This window comes from Delphinus delphis, chromosome 9 (genome assembly GCF_949987515.2).
Source record: "Delphinus delphis chromosome 9, mDelDel1.2, whole genome shotgun sequence".
NCBI lineage: Eukaryota > Metazoa > Chordata > Mammalia > Artiodactyla > Delphinidae > Delphinus > Delphinus delphis.
In genome coordinates, this window is record NC_082691.1 from 2193101 (window position 1) to 2219345 (window position 26245).

At 43.7% G+C, this 26245-nt stretch overlaps 1 pseudogene; it reads left to right on the forward strand.

Moving 5' to 3' along the window:
• Positions 1–25934, forward strand: LOC138414176 (ATP-binding cassette sub-family A member 13-like; annotated as a pseudogene).
• The last annotated feature ends 311 nt before the right edge of the window (positions 25935–26245 follow it).

A 26245-nucleotide genomic window follows, 5' to 3' on the forward strand; every position in this document is an offset into this window, starting at 1 on the left:
ATGAAGGTAAGTGGCTGCCACCACCAACTTTGGGAAAATATCTACTTGGATGGAAAAGTCAGGAATGTTAAAATAGTTAGAAAAATAACTAGTGAATTTGTTGGAGTGTGAGAAACATGGACGAAGTTGTTTGTTTAATGTCTTTAATGTCATAAAGTCTGCAATAAATAAATATGTGGAGGAACAGGGAAGGAGCAGAAGCCAGGTCTGGTGGGAGAAGGACTGGGAACTGACAATCGTGGATCTGGATACAGTGACAAGGGAACTGGGGCCATCTCCGTGGGGCCTCGTCTCAAATGATTGTTCTCAGGGACACACAGTAGGGATGACAGTGGCCTCCTTTAAAGGAAGCCTGGTCTGGCCTGTAAACCCTCCTTCAAGAGATGGAGATATTATAATGCTTTTCGACTCTATCAAACACTAATTATTTTTTTACAACTTTCCAGGTCCTCTCCCTGGGTGAGTTCTTCTGGCCGTGTATTCTGTTTATGATTCTGATAGTACTTCGTTTTCAAGAACCTCCCAGACATAGAGACAATTGTGAGTTTTACTTTTATGACACTTTTTGAATTACAAACATCAGAAGAAGAAAACGCAGCATTCTTTTTTTGTTGTTGTCCTTTATAAATTCTGAATCCTGAGTGAAATGAATGGATAGAGTTCTGTTGTAATATCATAATCTCTGTTTCTGGGGTATGTGCCAGTAAGCATCAATTTAGATTTTTTTCTCTTAAGAATGGTGTTCACACATGTTTGCTCTATCTAGCAGATAGATTTATTCCTTGAACTAAACTGCCTTAATTTGGGAATAGGTATATAAGTCATTATAAATATAGAAAGAATAGAGGAAGAGGTAAAAGGGGGCAGATGCATTTCAGTTTTTCAACATGATAGGGGTGATGGTGGTGGGATATTGAGGATGGCAATGATGGCGATGATGGTGGTGAGGATGGTGAGGATGGTGAGGATTGTGAGGATGTTGACAATGGTGATGATGGTGATGACAATGATAGTGATGATGATGGTGGTGATGGTGGTGATGATGGTGATAGTGGTGATGGGATGTTGATGATGGTGATGGTGGTGATGGGATGATGATGATAGCGATGCCAGTGATGGTGATGATGGTGATGGTGGTGATGGGATGATGATGATGATGATGGTGATGATGGGATGATGATGATAATGATGACAATGATAGTAATGATGCTGATGGCGGTGATGATGGTGATGACAGTGATAGTGATGATGGTGATGATGGGATGATGATGATGATGGTGATGATGGGATGATGATGATGACAATGATGACAATGATAGTAATGATGGTGATGGTGGTGATGATGGTGATGATGGTGATAACAATGATAGTAATGATCCATTGAGAAACCATTATTAATAACTTTCTCTGCTCCAGGAGCTTTATCAGCAAGACCATTTTGTTTATCTGGTTTGAAACCTCAACAGCATCACTCCTTGAGAAATGATTGCCTATTTTGTTTCTATGAGACTTACGCCCACTTGAAATATGGATAATGTGGTCAATTCTAAAAATGTTACATGAATAAAAATTACTAAGGGATGGTTTTTATCTAACATAGTATGTCACCATTCACAATAGTGAATTAATGTATCTATTCATTTGGCAAATAATGTTTTGAGTGCCTTCGTGTCCCAGGCCTTGCTGAGGATGAAGTTGTGGACAAGGTATTTTCCCTGCCCTTCCAGGACTTACTGTGGGGCCAGACTATTATGATCAGTGGGACAATGGCATGATGGGACTCTGTAGAGGGTGCATGTGAGCACAGAGGAGAGGTGGCCACTCCATTCTAGGGAAAGGCTTCTGAGGAGTTAGCAAATGTGAAAGGGAGTTCAAGGGAGGAAGTATCTGGGCAGGGCAGACAGCGTGGGGGAGATTGGAACTAAAAGGAGTTCAGTATGACTAAGGAGCAGAGTGTGGCTGGAGGAACAAGCAGGTTCAGATCAGTAAAGGCTTTGAAGGATGCTGAGGATGGTGACTTCCCAAAGGGCACAAGCAGCCACCAAATGGTTTCAGGAAGTTCCTCCTGGGAGGAGTACGTGGGGCAGTGCTCTAGGTGCAGGCAGAGGTGCATTTGAGATGGGGGGCTGGGCACCGGGGAACACAAGGTGAGTCATGGGGCACTGCGTCACCAGGCCTGGCTTGAGCGGGAGGAAGAGGACAGGCTCCTTAGAGGTGAAGGGGGGACCACAGTGGGCTGGGGCTTGTGAGGAGAGGGGGCCTCCCGCTGGGACACCTGGGTGGAGGGGCACCCTTCTGAACTGAGGACACACAGGAGGGGCTCGGGGACTGTGCTCCGTGTGGCCGGGAGGACCCCCGAAGGGGAGAAGCTCCTGGGACCAGGCCTCGTGAGGGGCACAAGGGGGGCAGGCCAGAGGGACAGGAGGAGGCCGTGGAGCCACGTGGGGAGCACTCAGGGCGGCCATGGTGAGCAGTCACAGGTGTTGTTGCCACGTGGGCAGGGGGAGGGCTGACATGTCCCGTCGGGGGCATTGGTGCCATTGCCCAGGGCGGCTTGGTGGGTGGGGACAAGGAAGGCTGCAGTGACATGAAGAGTGATGTGGAATTTGCCCTGAGAAACTGTAAGGCCTGAATAAATAATTCTTTCTCAGTTATATCAACTGTCAGTCTTTTTTTTTTTTTTTTGGTCGCGCCGGGCAGCTTGTGAGATCATAGTTCCCTGACCAGGGATCTAACCCACACTCCCTGCAATGGAAGCATGGAGTCTTAACCACTGGACCACCAGGGAAGTCCTCAACTGTCAGTCTTGATCGAAATATGCATTCTGAAAGTGGACAGGGGTATTTTGGAAAAGTCTTTTTTAAAAAATAGCGTGTCATTTATATACTTTAAAAATGCAAGGGTACAAAGCTCCTTTCACAAGGTTGTGTGCACGCATATTTGAGGACCTGTAGCAAACGCACTGGGTGTGGCTTGCGTCAAGGGCTGGGCAGGAAGTGGGGAGGCAAAGGGGAAAGTGAAAAGAGACAACAAACAGAAGGGCCTTGCATGGGCCCCGAGGTCAGGGAACAACGTGCAGGAGAAGTAAGGCGGGACCGCTGCTGGGGGCAAGACAGCAGGCGGGAACGTCGGTGTCACAGGTGGATGACGTGCCGTCAAGGGCTGAGGGCCAGACCCCGGTCAGCAGCGGCTGATGAAGATCTTGAGTGATTTCATCACTGATAACAGAGCATCAAGTCTACAGCGCCGTGTGTTACATACAGGGCAGCCCCGGCACGTGGGACCAGCAGCCTAGGATGTTCCTTATGCTAAAGGATGATGCCCGTCCTGAAGCATTTACCCAAGCTCTTACTTTTTGTCAGGAGTACAGTCCCGACGAAGAAGTGGCCTTGGGAACATTGGAGATGTTTTTTAGAGGCTGACGCAGATGAACGTGTGCAGGGAAGAGAAGACTTCGTCTCAGTCTCAGAGGGGTCCTGAGCCCAAATCACTGAGGTCCACGCTTTGAAGCCCCATCTGCCGCACCCTGATGTGTGAGCCCAGGCGAGGGGTCTAGCCCTGTGAGTCTCTTTTCCATAAAGGCAGCTGATTTTACCTGCCTTCAGGGCTGCACCGAGGACTCAGTGAGAAAGCCCGTCCCAAGCCTGTGCCCGGCACAGGGTGTGGCCCAGAGGAGATGACCAGCAAACATCCACGCCCGTCTCTCGCACGCCCGCTGTCCTGGGGTGGCCGGTGTTACTGTACACCCCGTTTAGGTGAGCACCATTCCTGCGTGTCCCCGAGGGAGACGGGAACAGAAATCACAGTTACTAGCTGGAATGTGACCCCATCCCTTCGTGGTCTCCAGTGCTAGGACAGGGCCGGGTCCTGAGTTGAGAACTCCCCTGCCCCTTCAGCTGAGAAGCCTACTCATTTGTCTTTCCTTCATTCATCGAACATTTACTGACTGTCATGGGCAAAGCACTGAGCTGAATGCTGGGCGTAGTGGGTTCTCAAGTCCCAGAGAGTAAGGTTATTGCCCAGACCAAACCAGAATGGAGGGGAAAGCCTTTCACCAGGGTTTTACGAGCTACAGCGTACTGGGTTAGTGCTGGTTGAGCCGTCTGCGCTCGTCAGCACCCCGACTCTTCCGTCCATATGGTGATGCGAAGGGGGAGTGGGGGGCCCATGTGACCAGCATTTTATGGAGGAAAGTGGCTTATTTTTATTTTATTTTATTTTTTTACTGAAGTGTAGTTGATTTACAATGTGTGTCAATCTCTGCTGTACAGCAAAGTGACTCAGTTATACACATAGAGACATTGTTTTTTTCTTGTTCTTTTCCATTATGGTTTATCCCAGGATATTGAATATGGTTCCTTGTGCTGTACAGTAGGACCTTGTTGTTTATCCATCCTATATGTAATAGTTTGCATCTGCTGAGCCCAAACTCGCAATCTAGCCCAATCCCCCCCACAAGCTTGGCAACCACAAGTCTGTTCTCTATGTCTGTGAGTCTGTTTCTGTTTCATAACTAAGTTCATTTGTGTCATATTTTAGATTCCACATATATAAGTGATATCGTATAGTACTTGCCTTTCTCTGTCTGACTTACTTCACTTAGTATGATAATCTCTAGGTCCATCCATGTTGCTGCAAATGGCATCCTTTTGTTTATTTTTATGGCTGAGTAATATTCCATTGTATATATGTACCACATCTTCTTTATCCATTCATCTGTCGATGGACATTTAGGTTGTTTCCAGGTCTTGGATATTGTGAATATTGCTGCTATGAACATTAGGGTGCATGTGTCTTTTTTGAATTACGATTTTGCCCAGATATATGCCCAGGAGTGGGATTGCTGGGTCACATGGTAATTCTATTTTTAGTTTTTTAAGGAACCTCCATACTGTTCTCCACAGTGGATGCACCAACTTATATTCCCACCAACAGTGTAGGAGGGTTCCCTTTTCTCCAGGAAGTGGCTTACTGTACCAACATTTGTCCTGAAAGACCTTGGACCCTATCCAGTTTTTCTAAACATCTTTGCATTAAATCATCTTTAGCAACTACACTTAAACATTAAGAATCCAAGGTGTGTGAGACTTGAAAAATTTCCCAGACTAAGAATTCCTCCGTTTTTTGTATGAGACGAGAGGAAGTGTCTGCTCTGATTCTTCCCGCCTACAGCTTGTTCACAGCATCTGTAGGTGAGGGTGCCTGACAGAGATATTAACACTCCTCTGGCGGGAAGATGCGGCCAGGCAGAGCCGTCCTGGTTTGAAGCCTGTGTGCAGACCCTGGGGGAAAGGGGTTATTGCAAACGGTTTCTCACCTTTTTTCTTTTTTCTGTTGGACTGCTCAGAGCTCCTTTAAATAAACAACAGGATTAATAATATAACAACATGGTATTACATGTTATCGAACTCACTAGGTATTCCATTTCTGGGACCAGTCATATGGACTCATTTCTGCCTTGTATCCACATCCAGGTTATTTGCAACCCCGGGATCTGCCCAGCCGGGGCGTTTTCCCCTTTGTCCAAGGCCTTCTTTGCAACACCGGGTCTAGGTGCAGGAACACAAGCTATGAAGGGGCCACAGAGCAGCATTTTTGGTAAGAGAAACACAAACATCCTTTTCAGAATTCATGGGAAGATGCTGTATAGAACAGGCACGAGGCTTTTAGTACAGTTTCCATCATTTGGGATGAGCCAGAGATCATAAACAACACAGAATTTAGAGTTACTAGAAAATCAGTTTTATTAAATTCAGACTCACATGAGAACAACTCCAAGTAATGGTTCATTTCCAGTAGGAGGACTTTCCACTGCTGTTAAAAGAATCACAAAGTGATTACTGACTAGCAGATGCCATTTGCTTGTCATAGTTTGCTTTCTGTAGGTTAAAACTCTGACCTCGAAATCACCTGCTTAGCCAGCTATTCATTTTGGTGCCAAATGCCCCAAAACAAGTTTGTGTTTGAGTTACCCGCTGGGCTTTTCCTGCTGTGCTGTTTTGGACCAGCAACCTGTTCGCGGCTGAGACACGATCTAGTCACTCACCTGGACCAGGTGACAGTAGCTGTTGTGACTCTAGATGCTGAACCAGACTTGTGTTTGCCTGTGGCAACAGTTTGCACCAAAGACCAAAAAGAGAAAGAGTGGGAGGTGTTTTGTGCGAAAAGAGTCAAAATAAAGGGGGTTTTAACTTAGAGCACCCTGAAGGCTCTGGAAACTTCTCTCAGCAGAGTTAGGAATGAAAGGAAGTGACTGATTCATCAGATAGTTTCAGTTTTTCTCCTGTGAATAATCTGGCTTTGCTTCCTCTCTCCTTTCTGGTGTTGAACAATCTAACATATTTAAGTGTAAAGCCTGTTAAAATATGTGATCTTTATCTTTCAACTGTAAGTTACAAGAAGAGAATGAAAAGTTCCTAGATAATTTTGGACACATCTGGTACAATATTTGTCAACGGTTCTTACATTTTTTTGAGAGAGGTAATATAAAAGTATGATATTAAGAAAATCACTTGGACGTAGTCTAAGATCATAACCCTGAAATACTTGGTGATCTTTTTGCATGTGTGGAGAAGAAAGTGCCTTCCTGGGAAAATTAGAAGCGATTGAGGCTGATCAGAGTTTCCATTTCAGGTCTTTCTTGTATCTCTTCGTTGCTCAGAGTGGGAAATTTGAATGTAGTTGAAGTCGGAAAAGTGGGGCTTTGCACCCAAACTCTACCTGCCCTGTCACTTCTTGTGTGCATCTGTGCAAATTCCTTACTGTCTCTGCATCTGCTTCTCACTCACCTCCTTCTCCTGTTGTGAGTGTTAAAGTAGGTGGTAAGGAAGCCCTCCCACGGTGGGAGGTAACAATCACCCATCCTTATTGCTCTGGCTGTAGCAGTCACACTGGAGTCTCCACATCGGGAAAGAGCTCGGCCCTTGTCCTCCCCGTCCACTCTGCATCCTCACCTCCACTTGCCGACACCAGGTGATCCCACAGGCTGTTTCAGAGCCTTGGACGCTGATGGCCAAAAACAGCTCCTCCCAGGCCTAGTGGTGTCTGAGGCCGAGGTCTTTTTTTTTTTTTTAATTGGGGTATAGTTGCTTTACAATGTTGTGTTAGTTTCTACTGTACAGCAAAGTGAATCAGTTATACATATACACAAATCCATCTTTTTTGGATTTCCTTCCCATTTAGGTCACCACAGAGCACTGAGGTCCCTGTGCTCTACAGTAGGTTCTCATTAGTTATCTATTTTATACGTAGTATCAATAGTGTATATAGGGAAGTCTCTGTTCTCCCATATAAATTTTACAAACTTGTTGTTAACGTCAATGGAAAAACTGTATTGGGATTTTGATTGGAGTTGTGTCAAATCCAATGACATGACACATCCTTTAATTTACTTTATAGCTTTATAATATTTTTGCATAAAAGCCATACATATTTTTTGTTAAGTGTGATATGATTATAGTTTTAATTTGCATTTCCTTAATCATGAGTGATGTTGAGCGTCTTTTCGTATGTTTATTGGCCCTTTGAATTTTTTTGTGTATAAAGTGCTTGTTCAAATCTTTTTACAATTTTTTTAATTTTTGGTTTTACTGAATTCTTAGAGTTCTTTACATATTTTGATTGTAAATCATTTATCAGAAAGATGTATTGTGAATATTTCTGTCAAGTTTCTGACCTGTCTTTTGAAAAGCAGAGGTTTTTTCCATTTTGATGAAATACAGTTTATCACCTTCTTCTGTTTTGGTTTGTGCCTTAAAAAAAATCTTTTTTGAATAGAAATATAGTTGATTTATAATGTTGTGTTAGTTAGGTGTACAGTAAAATGATTCAGTTATACACACACACACATATATATATATATATATATATACACATGTATATAAATGTGTATATTCTTTTTTTACGTTCTCTTCCATTATAGGTTATCACAAGATATTGAGTTTAGTTGCCTGTGTAGGGAACTCTAGTAGGTCCTTGTTGATTATCTATTTTATATATAGTAGTGTATATATTTTAATCCCAAACTCCCAATTTATCCCTCTCCCCCCTCTTTGGTAACCATAAGTTTATTTTCCATGTCTGTGAGTCTATTTCTGTTTTGTAAATAAGTTCATTTGTATCCTTTTTTTAGGTTCTACATATAAGTGGTGTGATATGATGTTTGTTTTTCTCTTTCTGACTTACTTCGCTAGTATGATAATCTCTAGGTCCATCCATGTTGCTGCAAATGGCATTATTTCATTCTTTTCTATGGCTGAGTAATATTTCATTGTATATATGTACCACATCTTCTTCATCCATTCATCTGTTGATGGACATTTAGGTTGCTTCCATGTCATGGCTATTGTAAATAGTGCTGCTTATGAACATAGGGGAGCATATATCTTTTCCAGTTAGAGTTTTCATCTTTTCTGCATAGGTGCCCAGGAGTGGGATTGCTGGGTCATATGGTAACTCTGTTTTTAGTTTTTTAGGGAACTTCCATACTGTTCTCCATTGTGGCTGCACCAATTTACATTCCCAGCAACAGTGTAGGAGGGTTCTCTTTTCTCCACACCCTCTCCAGCATTTCTTCTTTTTGATGATGGCCGTTCTGACTGTTGTGAGGTGATACCTCATTGTAGTTTTGATTTGCATTTCTCTAATAATTAGTGATGCTGAGCATGTTTCACGTGCCTTTTGGCCATCTGTATGTCTGGTTTGTGCTTTTTGTATTTTTCCCTAACAATGAAATATTTGCCTAATTGAAGATCATTACAATTGCCCACTACAGTTTCTTTTAGAAGTTTTGTAGTTTTAGCTTTTGTTTGGGTGTACGATCCATTTTCAGTTAATTTTTATATATGATATAAGTGTTGAGGTTTATCTTACATATGGTTGTCCCGTTGTTCTAATACCATTTGTTGTAAAGACTATTCTATGCCCACTAAATGCCGTCTGGTGAAAACCAACTGATGTGATGATACTATGCAGATCTGGTTTTGCCCGCTTTTATTTCAGTGTCTTTAGGACTGTCCTTAGGCCGATAATCTAACTATTGCTTTAGGGCAAATGTCTTGAAATCAGGTACTATGAGTCCTTCAGCTTTGTTTTTTTTTCCCCCAAAAGTATTTTAGCTCTTCTTTGAATTTCCATATACATTTTAAAATCAGCTTATTTACTACAAAAAAGCCTGCTGGGACTTTGATGAGGATTACATTAAAAGATAGCCTTATAGAGATTTACATCACATACCATAAAATGACCCATCTGAAGCATAAAATTAAATAGTTTTTAGAATATTTACAGAGTTGTGCAACCATCACCACAATCAACTGTAGAAAATGTTCAATCACTCCGAAAAGAAACCTGTGTGAATTAGCGCTCGCTCCTTTTCTATCGTCTCCCCTGCTCCTGGCTCAGGCATCTGAAAACTGACTTTCTGTCTCTTTAGAACTGACTGTTCTGGACATTTACTGAAGTGGAATTATGCAACTCTGGGTTTTTGGTAACTATCTTCTTTCATGTAGCATAATGTCTCAGGGGTTCATCTGTGTTATAGCAGGTGTCAGTACTTCTTTTTATTGCTGATCAGTTAACATCCCATTGTATACCATATTATTCTGTTTATCTGTTCAGAGGTTGATGGTCCTATCAGTCGTTTCTACTTTTTGGCTATTATGAATAATGTTGCTATGCATGTGCTACCCTTGGACAGTTTTTTGTATGGGCATGTGTTTTTTTCTCTTGAGTATATGCGAGGTCATATGGTAATTCTATACTTAATATTTTAAGGAACTGTCAGGCTGTTTTCCAAAGGCTCCGCCATGTTACCCTCCCACTGTCAGTGTCGGGGGTTCCGTGTCTCTGTACGCTCACCAGTACGTATGCTTCTTTCCTTCAGATTATAGCTGTTCACGTGTGTGATGCCATGTGAAGTGGTAACTCTTGTGGTTTTGATTTACATTTTCCTAATAGTTAATGATGTTGATAGCCTTTTCATGTACTTATTGACCATTTGTATATCTCCTTTGGAGAAATGTCTGTTCAAATTCTTTGCCCATTTTTAATTGGGTTATCTGTCTTTTTATTGCTGGGTTGTAAGAGCCCTATATATATTCTGGATACAAGTCCCTGAACAGATATATGATTCACATGTAATTTTTCATGTTTTGTTGGTTGTCTTTTGACTTTCTTAATTGTATCCTATGAAGCGCCAAGTTTTGTATTTTGTTGACGTCCCACTTGGCTATTTCTTCGTTTGTTGCTTGTGCTTTTGGTGTCATATCTAAAAGTCTTTGGCTAACTCATGATCATGAAGATTTACTCCTATGTTTTCTTCTAAGAACTTTATACTTGTAGCTCCTATATTTTGGTGTATGATCCATTTTGAGTTGACTTTTGTGTATGGTGTGAGTAAGGGGTCCAGCTTCATTCTTTTCCATGTGGATGTCCAGCTGTTTCAGGGGATTACATTTAATCTGTAGATTAGTTGGGAGAGAAGTGATATCTTAGCAACACTGAGTTTTCTTTTTTTTTTTTTTTTTTTTTTTGTGGTACACGGGCCTCTCACTGTTGTGGCCTCTCCCGTGTGGAGCACAGGCTCCGGACACGCAGGCTCAGCGGCCATGGCTCACGGGCCCAGCCGCTCCGCGGCATGTGGGATCTTCCCGGACCGGGGCACGAACCCATGTCCCCTGCATCGGCAGGCGGACTCTCAACCACTGCGCCACCAGGGAAGCCCGACACTGAGTTTTCTAATCCATGAGCATGATATATATCTCTATTTATTTAGGTTTTCTTGAATGTCTCTGAGGAATGTTATTGTAGTTTTCAGTTTTATACACATTTTGTTAGATGTATTCCTAAATAGTTTGTGTTTTTTGGTATTGTTTAAAAAATTTTAAATATGGACAATCAGTTCTAGTGGCTTTTTAATACGTCTCCTAAGATTTTTTACATACATGATCACATCACCTGGAAATGCAGTTTCACTTTATCCTTTCTTACCTGGATGCTTTTTCTTTTATGTACAATTTAATGTATTCTCTATTTATCTTCTTTCTGTTCAAACTTAGATCATTGATTTTAGACCTTTTCTAATATAAAGATTAAAAGCCTTATCATTCTTTCTGAGCACTACCTTAACTTCATCTCACAAATTTTGATTTGCTGTATTTTTGTTTGCATTAAGTTAAAAGTATTAACTGATTTCTACTGTGGTTTCTTCTTTGACTTATGGGTTATTTGTAGGTCAGATGTTTAGCTTCTAAATATTTGAAGATTTTCCTGAAATCTTTTTATTACTAATTTATGCTTAATTCCACTGTGGTCAGAGAATTCTATGTGATTTAGGTCTTTCTAAATTTGTTGAGACTCATTTTATGGCTGTAGCGTCTGATCTCCTTTGATAAATATTTAATGTTACCTAAAGCGACTACTTGCCTTCTGCTGTTGTTGGGTGGAGTGCTGTTTAAGTCTTCAGTATCTTTACTAATTTTCTGTCTGTTCTATTAATAATCAAGGGAGGATTTGAAATCTCCAATCATAATTGTGGATTTGTCTGTTTTCCTTTTCAGTTCTACTGGTTTTTGCTTCATTTACTTCGGAGCTCTGGTATAAGTGCATACGCATTAGGGTTGTTAAATCTTTTTTATATTGACTCATTTATCATGATATAATTTTATCCAATTATCTCTATTATACGTTATGCATACAGCACAGTATATATGCAATGTGTCATGTAAAATACAATATACACATTACATTACGTCCACTATATAAAATATTATATTATAATACATAATACATAATATATTATAAAGTGATATAGAACCTTTTTATCCCTGGCTGTATGTCTCTGAAGTCTACTTTGTTGATATTTACATAAGTACTGTAGCTTTGATTAGTGTTATATGATATATCTTTTTCCATCTTTTTTTACTTTTTGGCTATCCGTTTCTTTATATTTAAAATGTAAACACCATATAGTTGGTTCTTTCTTTATTATTCAGTCTGACAGTCTGTGCCTTTTGGTGTTTAGACCAGTTATTTTTAATATATTAGATTTACATTTTGCACTTGTTTTCTACTTTCGCCGTCTCTTTTGTACTCCTATTGTCCTCTTTGTTGCCTTTGTTTATGTAAATTGAATATTTCTTATTCTTTAATGCTTCTCTACTATTGACTTATGAACTGTACCTTTTGTTGTATTTTTCTAATGGTTTATGCAATTTCATACTAGTGTACATGTATCTGTAGGAGTCATTCCTAGAAGCAGAACTGCAGGTCAAGAGGTAGATACATTTTTTTATCTTAATGGCCTTTTCCAAATGCTCCTATATGGGGATTGTAATATATTGCACTCTATCTTCCAAAATATGGGGCTATCTCTTTCTCTAGTAAGGCAAATAGAGGATCTTGTCAAAGTTTTAGATTGCTGCCAATCTGATTTCTCATTAATTTCTTGATGAGAAATGATATCTCAGTGCAGTTTTAATTGCATTTTTCTCATTATGGGGGATGTTGAACCTATTTTCATATCTCTGTGTACAATTTATGCTTACTTTCCTGTGAAATATTTTTCATGTCCTTTGTCAATTTTTCTCTTGTTTATTATTTTTCGTCTTGATTTCTAGAGACTCTTTACATATTAGGGAGTTAAACTCTTTATCTGTGACATGAGTTGTAAATATTCTTTCTGGAGTTTGTCATTTATTATTTGACTTTGCTCATGTTTTAACTTTCATTTTGAAATAATTATAGATGCAAAGGAAGTTTTTAAATAGTACATCAAGTTCAGTTTCTTCAAATAGTGAGATCTTATATAACGATAGGACAATATCAAAACAGGCAATGGGGGCTTCCCTGGTGGTCCAGTGGTTAAGACTCTGTGCTTCCAATGCAGGGGGCCCGTGTTTGACCCCTGGTCAGGGAAGTAGATCCCACATGCATGCCACAACTAAGAGTTTGCATGCCAAAACTAAGGAGCCCGTGTGCCGCAACTAAGGCCCAGCACAACCAAATAAATAAATAAAATGTTAAAAACAACAACAACAAAAACAGGCAATGGACATAGGTACAATACTGGTAAGTAGACTGCAGGTCTTATTTCTCCAGCCTACCCTGAAAACAAACACAGGAGCTCTTCATGTTGGGGACTGGCTTGGGAATCCCTGGTGAGAATTGAGCAGAGGAAACCAAGAGGGTGCTGGGGACAGAGACTCTGAAGTCCCATTAAGCATGTATAGACAGAGTGTCTGGTCTGGAGTTTGGATTTTTAAAAAAATAGATCTAAAGAAAGTCCCAAAGACTTCTTACTTGCTTTCTTCTTTCCTCAGATGTGAGTTTCTCAAACTTTGCCTCTCTTTTAAACCCTAGACCTGTTACAGGTTTCCAAAGCCTTTACATCCTTGTGCGCACCTGCCCTGAGTTACAGGTGGGCGGTGGAGGTAGGGTCTGGCCGGCCTTACTGGCCACAAGGCAGCTGTGGGGCACCCAAGACAGCATTCTTAGGAGAATTATTTTTACATTTGGATCTGGTTGTCTTAAGAAATAATTCTAACTCTGTAAGAACTTGTCTCATTTGTAAACCAATAAGAAAAATTAACACAGCTTACCATAGAAACAGTAATCATATTCCTTTAGCTTGTTTGCTTATTCCTGCAGCTCCTTTGCTGAAAATGTGTCTGTCCCAGAATCAGGTATATTATTACTGCCCTTTATTCTTCTTTAAAGAGAGCTGGGAGCTGGACTCTGTGCTAATTTACACAGATTCCCTCTGCTGACCCACCGACAACCCCATTAGGTGGCTGATGTTATGATCCCGTTTTAAAGATGACTTTCCAAGGGAGACATTGCTTGAGAAACATTTTGGCTCTGGGGGACCCTCACTGGGCCTCAGTTTCCTCATCTGCAGACTGAGGGAGGGCCCTGAGCAACCCCTCCCATCTCTGCTGTCCTCAAGTCCTTCACTGAAATCGCACAGGGGTTGCTGGATGGCTCCTGGCCCTTTGAGAGGGTGGTCTCCTACTGGTCTGAGGGCCACCAGACCAGTAGGAGACCTTTTCTTGTCTTCCTGCATCAGATCTTCTTTGTCCCCCTCTTCCATTCACAGCTCTTCCCATACCAGGCAGGGAGCAATGTCACCTGATAAAAAGACCACAGGAAGGGACTCAGGAAGGAGGAAACTGGTCTCCTCCCAAATCCTATTACAGCACTGGGATTTCCCTGGGGCTGCAGAATTCATTCTCTCTCTCTCTCTCTCTCTCTCTCTCTCTCTCTCTCTGTCTCTCTCACACACACACACACACACATTTAATCCAGGATTTTCTATGTATTGTTTTCTGCTATAAACATTTCTCATGTTAGTAACAGTTCATAACTGGTCTTAAGGACAAATTGAGGTAATTTTGGAATAATAATGAGAAAAATAACATCAAACCAGGTCGTTATCACAGGGAAACTCCCCTTGAATTACATCAATCTCTATGATCTGGTGATTCTGTGGTTCCCAGGGGGCGACCACGTGTGGGTGAGGCAGGAGAGTGTTGTCCACAGCCTCCAGGGGTCATTTTTATCCTTTAATCCGAGGCCACAACAGAAGTAATAACTGATTCCTTGTGCTTCTGGAATTCTGAGTCACTCACAGTGAAGACCACACTTGAAACAGTGAGATTTCCGTCAAGTGTACCCAGCGCTGGGCTATCAGGGCCTGGCCTGGCTCTACCCTATCCATCCCCTTGCTTTTGGCAAATTCGTTTTGATTCTCTGGGCCTCATCTCTCTGTCTCTGACTGGACTGACCTGAGAGGCACTGAATTTATTTTATTGGTCACTAAGCCTTTGTTGACCCTCCTTTACTTCCTTATAGGTGGTGACAGTCTCTGGTGGGCTTGGGGATGATGCAGCTTTGCTTTTCTTCTGCGGTGGGTTTACTTGTTGATAACTCTTCCTTCAGTCACCGTGTTCGGGAATTTGTAAAATAAAGGGTTTGGGAGTTAAAAAAAATCTCATGGGTTCTATAATCTTTTAATCAAGAAAAGTTTCCCCCTTTTTTTCCTCTCGGATATGCTAAATGTGACTGGACACTGGCTTTCTTTAACAGGCTTTCAGCAACTTGTGAAATGATTCCCTATTTTATTTTAAATCAGTGTTTTCTTTCTGATTAAGGTAAGCCCACTGAATTTGAGATCAGACGTAGACATGGTAGATGGTGCTGACTTTCAAGGTCGTGAGAACGTTTTCTCTTGTTTACTAGAAAAGAAATCTTTTCCTCGCATACACGATATGTGTAAAGTTAAGAAAAAACATAGCAATTTAATCATCACTTTTCCATTAGAATCACATAATATTTTTAAAATAAAAATTCACCCGAGTATATTTTAAAGGTCGAGTTAGCTTTATTGAATGATTCATGAACCGGGCAGCTTCCCGTCTAGTAGGTAGAGGGGCTTCAAAGGGCTACAGAAAGGGAGAGGCTTTTAAAGGCAAGACAAGGAAGCCACAAACAAAGACGATTATTTCAGGCTTAGGTCACCCACCTGTGTCAGGGACAGAAGGGGCCTATGTGGCAAATTATCCTTCTTTGGAGGGTGGAAGGGATTACCTCTTTGGTGGTGATCAGAACATTTCACACTGACCAGGGTTATATTCCTGGGGAAAGCTGTAACTGCAGTTAGGTATTAAGTCTTGGTGTTAGCACAGGAGACTCCATCCAGAGCCTGTCATTTCCTTTCTAACACCGTGCCTTTCCCCACACCATGGGGTGAGCGCAGGACCGTCTGTATTAGAACCACTAGCAAGTGTGGGTTAAAATGCAGGGTCCTGGACAGGCTCCAGGCAGCAGGTGGGAGGTGAGGCTGAGGGTCTGTATCTTCACATGCTTCCTCAGTGGTCCATCAGCCCACTGGAGTCTGACTGCCTCTGCAGGAGTCTGTTTCCAGGAGCCCCATTTTCAAAGACAAAAGGAAATCCTTTCACAAGCATGTGCTGTTATGCGCTTCCCTCTTCTCCTAGGACTGGACATTTGCCTTGTGTCTACATCTCGCTCTTTTAGATCATTGCTTTGATGGACATTGTTGTTTACACATTTCACATTTACTAGTGTCTTCTAGTAGTCAAATTTCTCAAAGCTAAAATAAAATTAAAGGCAAAAAACAAAACAAAACCTGGAGAGGATGTTTCTTACAAATTCAATAAAGGGAAGCTGCGTTTCAAGCGTGAGAAGACAGGGAACATCCCAGCAGAAAACCGGGTCACGGTCTTGACCAGCCAGTGTGGGTGGCACCCCCTCCTGTTTGCCAGCCTGTGTGACAGAGCCTGACTTCTGTCCTTGGTGTCCAGGTGACCGTGGACTTGGGTCTTGACAACGCTCCCACTTCTGCCCCCCAGCTGACCCCTCACAGGGAGGTGCCCTCCGACCCTCCCTGGACGTCCCCCAAGGGTCCCTCTGCCTGACACCCTGTCTTCCCTGTGCCGTGGCGGGGGGCAACCCACCCTCCCTCCACTGCAGACTTTCCTGCTCACTCTCTATCTCACTGCGTTTGAGTGTCCTTGGGGCGTCGACCCAATGGCATTTGTAATGACCAGGTGTCACTGGGGGCTCATCCCATCCCCTCTGCGTGCGGGGCCCCTGTTCACTGCTGGGCTGGCTCCCAGCACCTTGCTCAGGGGAAGTGGTATAATATGTGTTGAATAAGTGAAAAAAGATGAAGTAACTAGTAAACATATAAAATGGTTGAGCCTCACAGATAATAAGGCGATTGAGGACAACTTTCTAATTTTAAATTGGCCACAGTTTTTTAAAAAGACAAATTCCATTCTGGACGAAGATCCAGTAAAGTGGGCTGTTGGGGCGTTGGTGGAAGTGTACGTGGGCACAAGGTTAGTTAAGAACACTTTGGCCTTGGGTGTAAAGCTCCTTAAACTGCTGAGGAAACTCGTGCCTGTAGAAGAGTTCTACTCGGGTATTTACTCCATTTATTTAAAGTTCTTCTAGGCTCCCAACCGCAGCAGCCTTCTCACAAGAAGGCTGACAACCTGGCCTTCTTAAAAGAGGTATAGGACCTCGCCCAGGAAGTTTATGAAATGATGGACAAGGCGAGAAACTTACAAAAACTTTGAGTAGAAAAATCCAAGACTCCAGGCAAGTAAATCTCTGAAACTCTCCACCCCGTCCCTGGCCACAGGCTTAGGTGGGGCCCCGTGACAACCCAGGATGTCTGTAAAATCCTGTTCATGCTTCATACCCCCTCCAGCGGCCGTCGCTGTGAGTCTTAGAAAAAGCCACCCCCCTCCAGGGATGAGGCCCGGCACCTGGGGCGGGTTGGGAGCCTGGGCTGCATTTCCGCTCCCTTGCTCACGGCCCTGGGGCACAACCCTCAGAGGTGCTGCAGCCCTTCCCTCTCGTCTCCAAGGGTCCAGGGCCCCTCCCTCCATTGGTCCTTCTCCTTCTCTTTCTTCTGTTGCTAACGTCTTTTCTCACTCCCTCTTCCTCTGTGTTTAAAATCTGTCCCCAGGTATCACACACACAAACACACACACACACACACACACAGAGAGACACACAGATACACACAGACACAGACAGACATACACACACAGACACAGATACAAACACATACACAGACAGAAACACAGACAGACATATGCACACAGACACACACACACTTCTGATTCCTTTCCTCCTCCCTGTAGACTTGGTTGGTCTTTGTTGGTAACACTGTGATCCTGGCCTCATGATTAGCTTGCTTTGATAGCAGACCTTCTGGATTATTGGGCTGCATTATTTCTGTTCACGATGAAGCATGTCCACAGTCTAGGCCAACTCTTCTTTGTAAATCCCCAGTAAAGAAAGTTCAGTGGCTATAGGTTTTGACGAGCTTGGTTGACAAGTGGAGAAGCCAGGCCCTCAGAGGGGCAGCTCACTGCCTGTCTTCACACAGCCAGGTTAATACCTACAGACTTCATCAATAAACGGGGCACAGCGATCCTGCCCTTTTTTTTTTTTTAACAGTACCCTATCTACAGCACCCAGAAAAATACAGGACATTCAGTTAAATGTTAATTTCAGGTAAATAACTGCATACTTTACATACTTAAAGTAAAAATTTAAATGGGCATCTTATGTTATCATTTGCTAGATTGGCAACCCTAAGTACCCAGCTCGAATTTTTATACATATATATATATTTCCCCCCCATGGAATATATACAGGAAAATGAAATGAAGCGTTTGGCAGAAAATACAGAAAGAGCTCTTCAGAGGAGATAATAAACATTACGTGTTATTCCTACGAGAGGAAGCAGTGCCTTTGTCCAGGGTGGACCGCTTTGTCCACAATGGACCCAAATGCAACAACAAAAAACCAGAGTAGCTTAAACACCCAAGGATGGGTTTCTTATATGAGGTGCTGTCATGGGGTCATTCTACCTTCATAAAACTTTTTTCCAGTGAGGTCTCCAACGTTCTGTTAGAGGGGGAACTAATGTTTTGAGGTGAAGACCCCACTTGGTTTTCAGTTTGCTGCTGTCTGAGCCGTTTCCTGTGGTTTATGTGTAAAAGAAAACCTACTCTGCTCATAGTACTTCTGACACCAAATGTCTGGGTTCTCCAAACCAAGCGACTTCTCAGTTCTCGTGGACCCCAACTGGGTGTGCTGTGACTTAATCCGGTTCTAACAGACCCCGTAGGTGAGGCCTCAGCCCCACAAGGCTGCTCTCACTGCAGAGTCCAATAGCAAGGAGTGGGTGCCCGGGGTCTTCACACTTCAGTCCCGCTTGGCTGTAAATCGGGGGTCTCACAACCCTTCCTCAGGTCCTGTGATTTGCTAGAATGGTCCACAGAACTCAGGGAAACACTTTACTTGCTATTAGCAGTTTATCATAAAGGCTACAGATGAACAGTAAGATGAGCAAGTTACAGGGCAGGGTCTGGAGGGTCCTGGGGCTCGGGGTGTCTGTCCCTCTGGACTTAGTGTGTGGATGTGGTCACCAGCTAGAGGCTCTCTGAAGCCATCATTTCGTGTTTTTGTGGAGGTTCCATTAGGCAGGCGTGACTGGTTAGATCATTGGTGGTACACTGCATCTCCAGCCCTTTTCCACTCCCTGGAGGTTGGGGTTGCGGGGTGGGAGATGAAAGTTCCAAGTCTAATTGTTACTGACGTGGGCTCTTGGACTCTTCAGTCAACAGGAATGGACGAGGGGCCAGGTGAGGAACCCAGGCAAGGCTTTACTGGGGCTCCGGCTGCACCAGGGGGAGCAAGAGCAGGTAACCGACGACCTTGCTCCCGTTGGCGGGGGCGGGCGTGGTGAGCTGGTCCCTTAAGTGTGTTGAGGGTGGGACCAGGTGCTGGGGTCGGGCCAGCGGGGCAGCTTGGGTGGTCTGCCCGCCCCCCTGGTGGGGCCCTGCTTTTGCTCCTGACACCTCAGAAGCAGCAGCTGGGTTTTGGCCTTTCTGTATCTTGTTCATATTTGCCCCAACTGTGCAGGCGTGCAGTTATTTTTAGTCCCTTATAGTTTCTTTGTATCTGTTGCTCCAGGAAGACGTTGGTGCAGTTGCAAGCACTGCAGAAAAGGTCCCAGGTTCCAGCCTGTCTCAGAACTGAAGCCATCTGGGGGCCCCAGCCCCAGACATGTCATTAGTGTTCAGAGGCACTCTTGTCACTTGGTAGATTGCAAGAGCCTTAGAAGCTCTCCTGTAGGGAACAAGGACTAGTATAAAAAGAGATGCTCCTGGCTCACCCATCCCTCAGGAAATGGTGAGAATTTAGGAGCCTGTGTTAGGAACTGAGAGCAGAGACCAACATACATTTTTTATTTTATCACAACCGGATTCCAAATATAATCTGAAAAATTGTATTTTCACTTTTCTCTCCTTCTTCAACTTTTTTTCTTTGTTTTTTCTTTATTTTCCTTTCACCCTCTCTATCCTGTCCAGAATGCTCACAATGCCTGTGGATTAGAGATTGATAAGATAATAAATACTTTTTGGCAAATTGTTGAAATTTGGTTTACTAGTTAAATCATTTTCCAGGAATTTACTTAATATCAATGTGTTTTGGAAGTCGAAAGTGACTATTTCCTTCAGATTTCTTCTTCGGTTTTGTGTAATCAGGACTCTGTGATCGTCCATTTGATTTTGGAACTAGAATAGCTGCTCAGCACGTGATTTCTGGTTGCCGACTGAGCTAATACCTCTGACATCTTTACTGTAGATTCTTCTTATGGTTTCAGTTTTTTAACAGTAAGTATTTTAACAAAAGTTTGAAACTTAATCTTCAGAGACGTAGTGGTGTCAACTGAAAAAAAATGCATGACCTAAAAGTTGAGAATTATGTTTTATTTGTCGGATTTTCTGAGGACTTAAGCCTGGGACACAGAATCTCCGATCACCCTGAGGGACTCCTCCAAAGACGTTGGGGCGGGGAGCCAGGATGTATAGGAGTTTTTGCAACAAAGACCAGGTAGTCGGACCATCAAAAGAGTACTGTAAATTAAAGAAAAAACAAGCATCTTAAGTGGACGAACTCAGCACTTTTCTATGTATGGGAAGATGCAAGAGTCTGGGCTCACTGAAATCATTCCTTGTATATGTGCCTTAGCTACCTGTGGCCAGTGTCCTGCTTTTCTCCATGCAACACCCCTTGTTTACTGATATGACAGGCAACGTTTTTCATCCACAATGGTTAAGTTCAAAACATTGATTTTAATTTATTTTTCAAACATGCCTTTTTAATGCTTCGATTGTTAGCAACGCTATGTAGAAGCTGTATTTGAGACAGCCAGAATCACTCAAGAGATGAGTGAGTGATGAAAGACGAGTTTTACTTTTCTCAAGTAAGGCTCTGGGTTTAGAAAAGCAGAAGGTGGACATTGAGGCCGGACGGTGGTGGGTGACCCAGAAAGAGTGGCTTTAGAAGACAGGCATGTGGTCCACCTGATCTCATTAGGTTGGAGATTCCTGTGTTTGGCACAAACCTTTGAGTAGCGTTAGGCACACAGCCTTCAGTTAAGGCACTAGTTATTGATGGGGGGATGTTTTGCTTTCCCAGGGGCATTTGACAATGTCTGGACATATTTTTGGTGTCATGGTGGGGATGGAGGAGGGATTTTTGTCTAGATGGAAGTACTCAGTTATATCAGTTATGACTGTGTTCAGCTGCAATAACAGAAAAACCCCAAATAACAGTAGCTATTCCAGTTTTGTCCAGATATGAACAGCTTATCATTTATTTACAAAATCTATCTCAAAATCTTAGAAATTGGTTCAGCTTGTTACAAAAACAGACCTCTACCTCTCTTCTCCTGTCCAAACTTCCACAAAATTTGAAAAACCAACCTAACAGAGTAATTTTAAAATCGGGTCTGTTCAAAATCATGACCTACTAGGCATGACTCTGGATCCCAGGGGTTCTGCGTTCTTACAGCCTTTGCAACCCTACCACCCCCATCATCTACTTGGTGTTTTGCACTATCAGATGGATCTCAGTAAGACTGAGGAGGTGATCGCTAAGCTGGAGAGTCTTCACTGGCAGCCCCCCAGTCTGGGATTTTCTACTTTTACTGCCGAGACTCTATGCAAACAATGTCCGTGTTGAAGACAGCCTCCTCAGGGGAGGACACCTACTCCACTGAGTTCTGAGGTAAGTGAAAACGAGAAATATAACTAATTACAGATGATTTGGTTTTTCCTCCTCACTTTTTAATGGGAAACTATTTCTCTGAGTGATTGACACAAGAAAACCATGCAGAATGATGTCACCTGAAAATGGCTGGAGTCTTGCATCTCCACGCCTGCCCCTCATCTCCCTGTATAAATATTTTACGTAAGTGCAGTAATGTTCAGAGCACGTGCTCCCTGATTTAAAAAAAAATTAACATTATATCATTAATGTTTCCTATGTCCTGATAGTCTTCAGATGATCATTATTAGTATAACTTTCCATTTTGATAAGGTATCATAGACTGTAATTTTCTTGATAACTTATAACTGGCCTTTGGTTGTTTCTAAGTTTTTCATTATTGGAGATGTGACACGAACATGATACTTTAGTTTCTTAGTAAAAGCTGCTGCAGTGGCCTCAAATATTACCCAGAATTGCTAACTCAGTTCTTTCTTCTGCGGTTCAGTGAACAGCACGTTGATCTCCTTTGATGGGCCTGGCCCCACGTTACCCAGGGGTGACCTTTGAGATGACCCCTTCCCATGGTGGGTTTCCCATGGTCTTTTTGCTCTCCAATTGAACTCTTTTTTGTAAACCTGTTGTATGAATATGGTGTTTTATTAGTAAAAGTTGATATTCTTTTCAGATTTTTAACTGTTACTTGTCTTATCCGCCATTAGTGGGAGTGGTCAAGACCACCCCAGGCCAGGGCGAGAGGGGTCTTTTCTCCGAAGGGGGCCCTACTCTGGCCTCTGAAGCAGCCATGGCTCAGGAAGCCCATGGGGCAAGGGCGTGTGTCCACAGAGTCCCCCACCCTGGAGCTCCCTGCCCCCGGGGCCAGAGCCCACCGAGGGCAGCTCTCACAACTGGAGTGTGCACAGTGGTAGCTGTCCAGTGGCAGCTAGTGGCAGGGGTGTAGATGGTGCTCGGATGTGCAGGCCGAGCGTCCACACACGTACACAAGGCCTTTGAGGTGCAGTCAGAGCTGGGGGCCAGGCTGGGGAGGGGGGGGCTTTGGGACCAGGACCCCCACCCCTGGTGCGTTACATTCTGAAGTTGAACAGGGCTTCCCAATTTGTTATGAAGGTGTGCTTGCCAACATGGGACAGTGGGGCATATTTGACATTTGTTGGTTTGATTTATAACGTGAATATCTGAACGTGGTTGGTGTGCTTCCCTTGGTCTCTTGCCCCGAGCTCTGGACGGTCAGCAGTAGACACGAGAGCCCGAGGGCCCCCTTCAGAGCAAGACAACCTTTGAAATTAGAAGGTATTGGTAGCTGTTGAACCACATAAGCTCCAGCATTAATTTTATTTCTACACTTTACTTTGGTGGCACAAGTATCAAGAAAGTCCGCGTTAATAGAGATTAAGCATTTGCACGTGGAACCAGGTTCCAGCTGCATTCTGTTATCTAGGGAGACTCTTCCCTACACGGGGACGTGCTTCCTCAGTGAGAAGTGCCAGAAAATAGCCTCTTTGAAGCACAACTTAGGCATTACTGGTGTTGCAAAGAACTAGACATGTTCCCACTTGGATCGAATGGATTTTCTAATTTACAAGTTTCATTGTAATTAGTTATAAGATATTGATTCTTAGGAAACAGAATTAACACTGTAGACATGTGGACTCCTTTGTTCTGTGAAGCAGTGTGAAAACCGGTGACTGAAGCCTTGACACAGCCAGATGCGGGGGTGTGGTGGGGAGGACAGTGGGGGGAGGGGGAGGGGCGCTCCAGCAGGTGTCCCACCCCAACCCCAGTGTCAGGCTGAGAGTGGGAACTTGGGGCGGGCAGGCTGCTACGCACAGGCTTCCCTGAGGGGACGGCACTTTGCGCCCGTCAGCTGCCCGGGTGAACACAGGAGAGCACTTACCTTTCGTGTCTGGCTCCTGGTCCAGGGACTCAGGGTGGCACTGTTAGCCCCGGGAGTGGGGAGTGCGGACGTGTGAGTGCCTGCGCAGGGCGGGGCGGGTCGGGGGATGCCACCTGTTTTGCTGATGGTGTTCTGGTTCTGCTTTGCTTCTAGTTCCTTCTCAGCTCTGGAACATTTAGACTGGCTGCCAGTCAGCCACACCTTTTCCAGGGTCTCTGCAATGGTGCTGCATGTGGCCATTTCGACGCTGGTATTTCTGCAGGAGAATGGAGCAGCGGCCATGGGTGTGGGTGTCTTAACAGCTGTTATTGTGACATTTCACTGTTGCACTGGTTAACTTCATTGGCAGCCACCACAGAGCTAAAATGCTGTTCAGAGAAATGATTTAATTAAAATATCAACTGCAAGAAAGAATTGGTTGTTTCTGTTCGTAAAAGAGAGACCTAGACTGAAAATTTGGGAATCAGAGCGATTTGACTTTCTACCACTGTCGAAATTCTGCAGTCGCTGCAAATAAAAATGTTATTTATAATTTAAAAAATAGCTGATTTTAAAGTTATTGGACTTGATGGCCTCTAAGCATAGACCTGTCACTGGTTCTTTGATTTTCACCTTTCCTCCCTTCTGAACTCGTATTACTTAATTCCTATTAGGAAGAAATATGTGAAAATCAATAAGGCCAGTGAGAGGGGATGGGTGATGTCGATATAGAAAGCCCCCAACTGAATAGACAGCCTTTCCACAGGGGAAGGTGAGATTGTTTAGCTCTATTCTTGACCCAGGTATCCTTTCTTTCTTTTTTTCATTAAATACTCATTTTATTTTATTTTGCTGACAAATAAAATTATATGTATTTAAAGTGTACAATGTGATGATTTGATATATGCATACGTTGTGAAATGATTACCAAAACCAAGTTAATTAAAACATCCATCACTTCACACGGTTGCCCTTCTCGGGCGATCATGATCTCTGAGTCAATCTCAAGTGTACAATGGGGTGTTACCACCTGTAATCACAGTGCTGTGCAGGAGGCCTCCAGAACTCAATCCTCTGAAACTGAAGGTCTGTTCCCCAGCCGGGATTCCCGGTCCCCCACTTCACCACCTCCCCGGAGTTCCCTGTGACTGGGCTTTTTCTGTTGCCCCCTCAGCCTTAATTTCAGGGCACGTGGGGTCACGCAGCAGCAGGTGGGTTTGTGGTGCTGGCACGTAGCGCTCAGCTGATGGCTGTCGAGTCGTGATCTGAACACCTTGAGCTGGGTGTTCAGATGAAGGGCCACCTTGGAATTGATGTGCGTTTAGGTTCGCAGGTGCCAGGCCACACTCACCTGAGGTCATCTGACCTTGGATGTCTCGGATGTGTATTCTGGGGGTGTCACTTCTGCATGGCATTGCTGGGCTGCTTGGGAAGCTTTATGAGTTTTATACCTTGATTTACTCTGTTAGGGGAAACTTTTCCTTTGGTTTAAAATAGTTTTTATAAATATGTTTTTAAAGACTCCACAGAATATGTTATGCTATAAATATACCGTAATTTATCCTTTCTTCCCAGTGCTAGACACTGAACTGGTTTTCAATATTTAATCAGTACAAAACCAATGCAATAACATTGTGGTACATGACTTTTCCCTCAGGTACCTTATTAGGTTTCTTGAGATAGATATTTTTAAAATAAAATTACTGGGTCCAATAATGTGAATTTCATATGTTTCTTGAGCTACGTTATCGAATTACCCTCTAGAAATTTGCAGTCATTTATGTCTGGAAGCATGTGTCATGTCACCGCACTATAGCATCCCATACCAGCTTCTGTGTGTTTGCTTTTCCTGTTCGACCGTCCAAATGGCCTTTGGTCTGCATTTGCCTTTCCATTCGAAGTGGAGAAGACATCATTTTCCGAATGACTTTCGACCTGTGACAGTGTTTTTTTTTTTATTATTATTTATTTGTTTTTAGTTTTGGCTGTGTTGGGTCTTTGTTCTGTGCGCGGGCTTTCTCGAGTTGCAGTGAGTGGTGCGCGGGCTTCTCATTGTCGTGGCTTCTCTTGTTGCAGAGCACGGGCTCTAGAGTGCAGGCTCAGTAGTTGTGGCACACGGGCTTCATTGCTCCGCAGTGTGTGGGAATCTTCCCGGGCCAGGGATCGAACCCGTGTCCCCTGCATTGGCAGGCAGATTCTTAACCACTGCGCCACCAGGGAAGCCCGTGTGACAGTGTTATAGCAGCTGACAGTATAAATCATTAGTTGTCTTGCAGAGTCAGGATACAGTCTGTCCTTGAAGGAGCTGGTGTGGGACCCACAGAAGGTTCAGGCTGACCTGAAATCCCTATTCGGTTTTGATGACCTTCACGCAGAACGAATCCTGAATTATTCTGCTGTTTTCCGTGTTATCCCTGCCTCAAAGGCAGTTTGGAAGTAACAGGGCACCTTACTGCTCTTAGCAGCAGTGGGGGAGAAGCCAGGCCCTGAGGCTGGGAGGTTCTGGAGGCCAGTCGGGGGCCAGATGGGGCGGGGGCACGAGAGGACTGCTTTCCAGGCAAAGAGACGCTTGGGGAGCAGAGGTGGAGGTCCTCGGGGCAGCTGGGGTCACCAGATTTGAGCCTCACTCTCCAAACTGTGAAATCAGGGGGTCGGGGTCAGACCAGCTGACCCCGTAGACCCTGCTCGCTGCAGCTCCCGAGGTTCGGAGGCCTTCAGCTGACGTCCCTTTAGTCACCTGGCGCATCCGTG